The 8394-nt window shown below is 40.6% G+C and overlaps 1 long non-coding RNA gene across 2 annotated transcripts in view; it reads right to left on the reverse strand.

Moving 5' to 3' along the window:
- The window catches only part of LOC117079385, a 48877-nt gene extending 43393 nt beyond the window's left edge, over positions 1-5484 (reverse strand). Inside the window, exons 1-3 of one of the 2 annotated variants that reach the window (XR_004435413.1) lie at positions 5267-5484; positions 3113-3200; positions 678-2100 (exon numbers count right to left, since the gene is read on the reverse strand). This is a non-coding gene — a long non-coding RNA (uncharacterized LOC117079385). Of the gene's footprint in view, positions 1-677; positions 2101-3112; positions 3201-5266 lie in introns of those variants that run through there. The other variant, XR_004435412.1, reaches the window with a different exon arrangement.
- Positions 5485-8394: the final 2910 nt, after the last annotated feature.

The raw sequence follows: 8394 nt of genomic DNA on the forward strand, positions 1-8394 counted from the left end.
CTTCAGATTTGGTGCCCGCTAGAGGGTCTGCATCCACATACCTCAGCAATTTCCCAACCATGTTTTTTCCAAGCCCCTGATCTTTCAGCCAACCCATTGGCTATAGCCTATGAATTAATGTAGTCTTAAAGCTCTGGCCATTTCTCCTTCTAAGTAAATAAACAATGGTACACTGCTCAAATTTCTGCCCACTGGGATGGTTTTCCTTGTCCATTGTCCTTCAGAAATGTCCCAGAATGGGCTATAGTGCTTCAGCCATCCACTTTTGGATAGTGTCTGCATATTGTGCAGAACCATCTCTAAACCAAGCTCAAGTTTTGTCTTCCTCAGTCACTAGTTGTAGGGAACTTGTTATGAGGCCATATGTACAGACTGGGAGACAGAGTAAGTAATGCAGCAAGAATTGGGGTCATGAACATTTGACTCACTTCCTGATAAAACTTACTTGTGCCTCCAGGGCCAGCTTAAGCCCAATTTTATATATAGGACTTCCACATACGATAATGGAATATTTTTGTGCATGCCAAACTTTATGGCTTGTAGAACAGACAACATCCAATATGTGATAGAAAGCTCAGGTCATATGGTTACTTGGTTGGCCATAGCTAAGTGTTCAGTTTTTATTTAGGCTTAGTAGCAAGCCAAAAACTTTCTCAAAAGGAGAGCAGTAATACACAGAGGATTTCAGGGCTTTGTTCCAAAATATGAGGCATCCACTGTATTTCACCGATAAGTGTGTGCAAAGGTCTTCAAACAGCATCTCTTTCTGCTGCTGACACATCAAACACCATTGCATCTACTGAATCATATGAACCAAGTGGCAGAGCAGTTTGCACAGCTAACTGGACCTGTTTCAGAGCCTTTTCTTTTTCTACACCCAGTTAAAACTAGCAGTTTCTCAAGTCACTCAGTAAATGCTGGAGTACCATACCCAAATAAAGAATATGTTGTCTCCAAAATTTAAAGAGGCCTTATAAGCACTGTGCTTCTTTGTAGCTTGTAGACTTGTGCTCATGCAGACTTATAGGAGAAACCAGATGAAACAACTTATCCTTCACCTTAGAAGGGATATCCTGACATGCTCTACACCACTGGACCCCTAGAAGTTTCACTGAGGTAGAAGGCTGTGGCATTTTTCTAGATTTATTTTTCATCCTTGGACATGCAATTGTCTTACAAATATGCCTAGAGTAGGTAGTTGCTATTTCCTGCTTCACAAGTCCAGTCACCATAATTACTTGTCTGTAATAGGCCAATGTGATATCTTGTGGAAGGGAAAGGGAATCAAAGTCCCTGTGGACTACATTTTAGCTGAATTAATTTATATGGATGAAATATAAGTCTGGAGGGTTCATATACCCTAGAGGCAGAATAGTGCAGGTTTATTGGTGGACTTGCCAGCTAAACAAACTGCCTCTTCTTGTCTATATTTTCAGATATCAAGAAAAAAGCGTTTGACAGATCGATGACTGCACACCAGGTACCAAGGGATGTGTTAATTTGCTCAAGCAATTAAATCACATCTGAAACAGCAACTGCAATTTAAGTCTACTTGATTCTGTTTCTGGATCATCTATTGTTATTCTCCAAGATCCATCTGTTTTCCACATAGGCGAATAGGCAAGTTGAGTGAGGGTGCAGTGGGAATTGTTACCTCTGCATCTTGATGATGGCATTAATGTTTGCAGTCCATCCAGAAATATGGTATTGGTTTTAATTTGCTATTTTTCAAAGGAGAGGCAGTTCTATTGGCTTCCTCTTGGTATTTTCTTACTATAATAGCTCTCACTTTAGAGGTCAGTAAACCAATGTGGGAATTCTGCCAGTTACTGACTATTTCTATTCAGTTATTTGATAAGTAACTGCAGGATGAGTTTGCCGACCCACTGAGTCACTATAAGATGGATCTAAGCTAAAACTCCATTGATCATCTGACCTCCGTAAGTTCTTACACTGACTGGTGGACAAACCCATGTTTTGTTTCCAGAAATTAGTATTAATTCACAGCTGGTGTTCAGTAACTCTCCAAAAATTTCATCATTTTCTTTTCCTCATTGCACAGTCACCTTGATAACAGGCCATGAGTTCCTTTGTGGAAGGCTGAGAGAGAAAGATTAACAATATAAAGTTTTAACTGTGTAGCGGGCGTTCTCAAAAGGACCCAGCCTCCCTTTCATTCAAGGAGTTCTGGGTCTATAAACTGACTCAAGTTGGGAAACTTGTTGAGGAACTTAATCTGTCTGTTTTGGTGATTCATGCTAGACTTCTGTTCACTAAATACAGATCTCTTCTGCTAATATAGATCAAGTACTAATTTAGTAGACTGCCCATGTATTCCTTTTCTTTTCCTTTTTTTTTTTTTTTTTTTTTTTGGTGAGATGAAGTCTCACTCTGTGGTCCAGGCTGTAGTGCAGTGATGCTACCCTGACTCACTGCAACTGTCACCTTCCAGGTTCAAGCTGTTCTCCTGCCTCAGCCTCCTGAGTAGCTGGAATTACAGGTGCCCACCACTATGCCTGGATAATTTTTATATTTTTAGTAGAGATGGGGTTTCGCCATGTTGGCCAGACTGGTCTCAAACTCCTGACCTCAAGTGATCCGCCCGCCTTGCCTCCCAAAGTGCTTGGATTACAGGCGTGAGCCTCTGTGCCTAGCCCTATTCCTTTCCTAGGGACATCCAAGATGTCCAAGAAAACCCCATGGGTCTTGGTGAATCAGATTTTTTTACTACTACCTTGGCTCTGCTGTCCTTCACAGTAGCCACATCCACCTTGTCTGAGGCAATGAAGAGTCACCACTTGGCCCCTGCCACCCTGAGATACTGTTATACCCATTGCACTTAGAGATCCCTTTTTTGGTCAGGGGGTGGCGGGCGGGGGATGGAGTCTTGCTCTGTCACCCAGTCTGGAGTGAAGTGGTACAATCTCAGCTCACTGCAACCTCTGCCTCCTGGGTTCAAGCGATTCTCCTTCATCAGCCTCCCAAAGAGCGGGGATTATAGGCACCTGCCACCACACCCAGCTAATTTTTGTATTTTTAGTAGAGACGGGGTTTCACCATGTTGGCCAGGCTGGTCTCAAACTCCTGACCTCAAGCAATCTGACCACCTCACCTCCCAAAGTGTGATATTACATGTGTGAATCACTGCACCAGCCTGAGATCCCATTTTGATGACGTCAGTTGCCACTGTACTTTCTGACCTGAAGAGAGACAAGAGAGCTCTTTAAGGAGGCTGGGACATCCTTCAAAAATCTATTTCTCAAAGTTGTGGTGAAAAGTGTGTCTTATGGACCCTATCAAGTTAGTTGAGCAGATCTTTCTTACATGATCTTTCAAACATTTCCACTTTTCTTAAGTCTTTGGATATCTTATTATATAGTGTTACAAGACAGTTCTAACATTTAGCATTATTTGGCATAGGCCACCTTCAGGTTCATGTTTCTGTGAACCCACCAACCAAACCAAGCCTTTTCTAACCACTCAAGCTAACCCAAATATTTGATTAGTGGTTCATATCAAGAAATTTGGCCAGATTCAACCTTATATTTCTTCCACTACAGTCTTACATTTTTACAATGCATCCCCACATGAATTCTCTGGTTTTCTGTCTGTATATATTAGAAACATCGTGCAGTTCTTTTCTCATATGGCACATCTCACAGATTACACTTTCCACCTCACCCTTGGGGACCTGCTGGGGTTGAGTCTAATTACAGGTCTAGAAGCAAAGAGGAGTACTGGCAGCGGGTCCTAAGGAGAATCAGCAGTATCTTTCAAGGTAGTTACCTCAGGGGAAGCCATTACAGTTTCTTCAGGCTAATCTCAGGCAGGGGTAGAAAGGCTGCTTCTACTGACAAAGAAGACTCAGCTCCATTGTGATCTACCCATATGTCCCCCTTCAAGCTTTCAAGGTCCCCCTTCCTTCCCAATCAAAGCTCTCTGCTTAACAAAAGACACCCTGCAATGTTGAGAATCTAATTTGCATTTTAATTTAGCCACTCATGGGGTTAGACTCTGAATTTGGTTTTCAGAAATTCTTGCCCCTGGGCTACAGATGATAAAGGTTTCTTTCAGGGCAGACAAAGAAGCTTTCAGATTATTTAAGTAGAGATTGAACTGAGAATTTGAACCCCTGAGTTTATCTTATTCTTTCCCCACTTAGTACAATTAGGAATAACCAGCCAAACACATTGTACTCTTTGGTTTTACTAAAATGTTCTAAGGTAGAAAATACATGGTAACCCAAATCTCACCTTTCATAGGTATTTGATTAAGAGTATCCAGTGGCTATATTTTGTATATCTCTATTGTTACACTGTGACATGAACCACTAATGCCCTTTTTACCACTGGAATAGATCCATAGGTGTCTTTAAATCTAATTATATTAGGGAACCAATTTCAGAAACCCCAGAACCAATGCAGAAAATTCACCCATAAGGTTATAGTCCTCTAGAACCTCTTCCAGTATCAAAATCTGTATCAGTTAGGGTTCTCTAGAGAAACATACATGGTAGGAGATGTATATTAACATATTTATTACCAGTAATTGGCTTATATGATTGTGGGGGCTGGCTGGTCAAGCCAATTGTATTTGTCCATTCTCACACTGCTATCAAGACATACCCAAGATTGGGTAATTTATCAAGCTAAGTGGTTTAATTGACTCACAGTTCCCTGGGGCTGGAGAGGCCTCAGGAAACTTAGAGTCATGGCAGAAGTGGAAGCAAACACTTCCTTCTTCACAAGGTGGCAGGAGAGAGAAGAATGAGAACCGAGCAAAAGGGAAAGCCCCTTATAAAACCATCAGATCTTGCGAGAACTCACTATCACGAGAACAGGATGGGGAAAACCTCCCCCATGATTCAGTTATTTTCAACTGGTCCCTCCCATGACATGTGGGGATTATTGGAACTACAATTCAAGATGAGATTTAGGTGGGGACACAGCCAAACCATATTACCAATGTCCTCTAAAATCTGTAGGGAAAGCCACCGGGAAAGGCAGACTGGAACTGCTGGGCATTAGTTGAGCCTGTTGTGTACAGGCAGAATTTCTTCTCTGTCTGAAAGTCTCAGCACCTCTCTTAGGGCCTTTTAACACAATGAATCAGGCTACCCAGGTTTTCTAACTCATGTTCACTTACAGAAAGGCAACTTATTATGAACTTTCATCATGTCTATTAATTGCCTTTACAGAACATCCAGATGGGTGTTTGATTGAATAGCTGAGGTTTTAGCCTAGTCAAGTTGACAAATAAAACTTACCATAACAGTGCTCATTAGAAATGGTGCTGCCTGAACTCATGAAAGGTGTCTGACCATCCTTCTGTCATATCCTGGTAACACTGATGAGAAAATTGGGAATCTAAGAGAATGTAAGGACAGTGGTGGTGACATATTGAACCTAAGGTGATACTACATGATCCCTGTTTCTGGCATTATACTCTTATTGCACCCTCCTCTTCAGTGTGTGTAGGACCTGTGACTTGCATCTAACCAATAGAATATGACAAAGGTAATAGGATTATATGATGTCATAGAAGACTCCGTATCACCAGCTGACTCAGTCTAGAATCTTGGTGTGCTCACAAGCTTTGAAGAACAAGCTGCCACAAATCCTACAGCTATAAGGAAATGAACTCTATTAACCTGAGTGAGCTTAAAACTAGATCCTTCCCCAGTCAAGCCTGCATGTGAGAATTCAATCCTGGCTGGCACCTGGATTGCAGCTTACAGAGGACTCACCTAAGGCCATGTCTGGACTTTAAATCCACAGGAACTGTGAGGTAACCAATGTGTGCTATTTTAAGCTATTAAGTTGTGGTGATTTGTTACACAGCAGTAGAAAGCTAATACCGTGGAGTTTGAATCCTGTCCTGCCTAGTCCCATGCCTTGTCCTTTCTCTGCTAAGCTATATGGTTCCAAGTAGAGTCCAACTATACTGTACTGCTTTAGATGAAGGGACTCACAGTCAGATGCAGGTGACCAAGGACACAGGGTCTGTTACCAGCAGAGTGCTGAACTGGAAATTCTCTTCCACTGAAAATTTAAGGAACCTAACAGAGGGGTTTGTGAAAAACTTGAAAGCAGGAGTTAAAGTGGTTCTGCAGAAGCAGTTGCTGTTAATGGTGTTAAAAATGACCAGAAGGCAGAGAAGGCAGAGAAAGATCGAGGTAAATGATCTTGTTTCACAGCATAGAGACCTTTGGAAAATGAGAAAAGGATAGTTTCTATGGCCTAAAGGGAGATAAGTTAGATTATATCAGGGAGAAAACGATGAGGTGTTCAGTTTAATGTTTATAAGAATGCAGACATTTGAAATCTTAGGAAACTGTTATTGGAGACTTAATATGGTTTTTACTTGTAATATATATCTTTTTATAAAACAGTATATTAGAAAATACGATGGCAATTATGACTACGTAAATTCTTTTCGTTTAACTGAAGCCCATGGGGATATCACACAATTGTGAAAAAGAAAGTGACCTGTTCTTCATAAGAAATCCCCAGTAGACCAGAGCAAAAGTTACTCTTCCTCACGTGTAAATTTCCAGGATTAGATGGGAAATAGAAGCAGCAGAGATATGGGGTTAGGGATCTGGGAACACCTGTCAGATGGGCACTGGGTCCCACAGGGGTTCTTGTCATTTAGTGCAGACACATTATCATTATTTCGGCAGTGTGGGAAGACCTTTTCTAACATGGAGCATCCGGGAGGGAGGGTGTGGAAACCACCACTCTTAGGACCAGAAAAACCAGTGTCAGATTCCAAGTGAACCACTGGTACAAACTCGGAAAGATTACAGCCATTTAAAAAAAATTGTTATCTTGATGTCAATGGAAAAACAGTGAGGGTATTTACCTTTTAAACATTCTTCAAATAGGTAACTTTCATGTTCTTGACATGGGCTAAAACTTACCCAGTGGGCATTTTATTAAAAACTAACAGCAATGACCTAGGCTGGGCGTGGTGGCTCACACCTGTAATCCCAGCACTTTGGGAGGCAGAGGAGGGTGGATCGCCTGAAGTCAGGAGTTCAAGACCAGCCTGGCCAACATAGTGAAACCTCATCTCTACTAAAAAATATTAAAAAATTAGCTGGGTGTGGTGGTGGGAACTTGTCATCACAGCTACTAGGGAGGCTGAGGCAGGAAAATTGCTTGAACCCAGGAGGCCGAGGTTGCACTGAGCCGAGATCATGTCATTGCACTCCAGCCTGGGCAACAACAGCAAAACTCCATCTCAAAATCAAACAAACAAACAAAGAAAAAACTAATGGCCTAATCCTAATGTTTTCGAAATGGGCAGAGTTGTCTCATCAATATAAATGGTTTATAGGATTTAAAAGTAAATGGAAAAGTATTATGTGTCAATGTGTCCAAGAATAAGAAAGGAAGGTTAATTGTACATTCAAGCATTCAGGGGGAATCTAGTAGAAGAGAACCTAGAAAGCTTAATTGAAGCAGCTTTTTTTTTTTAAAGAAATGATAGCTTAGCCAAAGTGATGATAAACATTTAGATTTTTCTTTTGTTTTAGCTTCTGGGGTACTTGTGCAAATTTGCTATTTTGAAGCAACTTTTATCCTCTAGTAACCTGTGGCTATGAGTCTAGTTTTGTGAATTATTTTAAGTGCTGCATCACTGATACTGTTAATGGCACAGTGTGTGGAAAAGCACAGACATTGATAACTTTGTGTTGAAATGGGATTCTGAATAGTTGGGTAGGAAATACAAAGAAGTCTTTGAAATACTTTAAACAACTTATTTCATTTATGTTTTTCTTTTAATATATGCATAAAAGTACTATATGATAAAAGTCTATGTCTAGTTAAACTTAAATGATACATTTCAATAAATATAATTAAAGTTTCAAAATAATAAGGAAATGTTATTGTTGAATTCATAGCTATTTTTCTTCTTAGTAGTCCAGAATATAATGTTACCCCTGTAAATAGGTTACATCTTCAATTTGATGATCAAATAAGTTCAGTACTTAGGATTTTTCTTAGCATTAAGTAACAGAAATCTTTTTGTAGGAAGCAAACTAAGGTCCAGGAGATTTGCTTGTGTCTTCTTATAGAGAACTGTTTGATAAAGGCAACCAGGACCATATGAGAGGCTGGAAAAATATCTAACAGTACTACTTATCTATAGTAAAGACTTTTTAAAGCTCATTTATGATTGCACAACCTAAATAACCATATATGGCTGGGCCTGGGAAAGGCAGAAAGGCAGATGAGTGAGTATTTGCCTGAACTGAGTGATACAGGGCACAGTGCACTTGTAGGAGGAGGAGGGGATTGAATGAAAACCAGAGGGCAGTTGTTAAGGCAAGTAGAATGCTGAGGTTTAATCAGCAGCATCTCTCATAAGGTCACGACCAAATTTTAT

This window comes from Trachypithecus francoisi, unplaced genomic scaffold (assembly GCF_009764315.1).
Source record: "Trachypithecus francoisi isolate TF-2019V2 unplaced genomic scaffold, Tfra_2.0 Lachesis_group7, whole genome shotgun sequence".
Lineage (NCBI taxonomy): Eukaryota > Metazoa > Chordata > Mammalia > Primates > Cercopithecidae > Trachypithecus > Trachypithecus francoisi.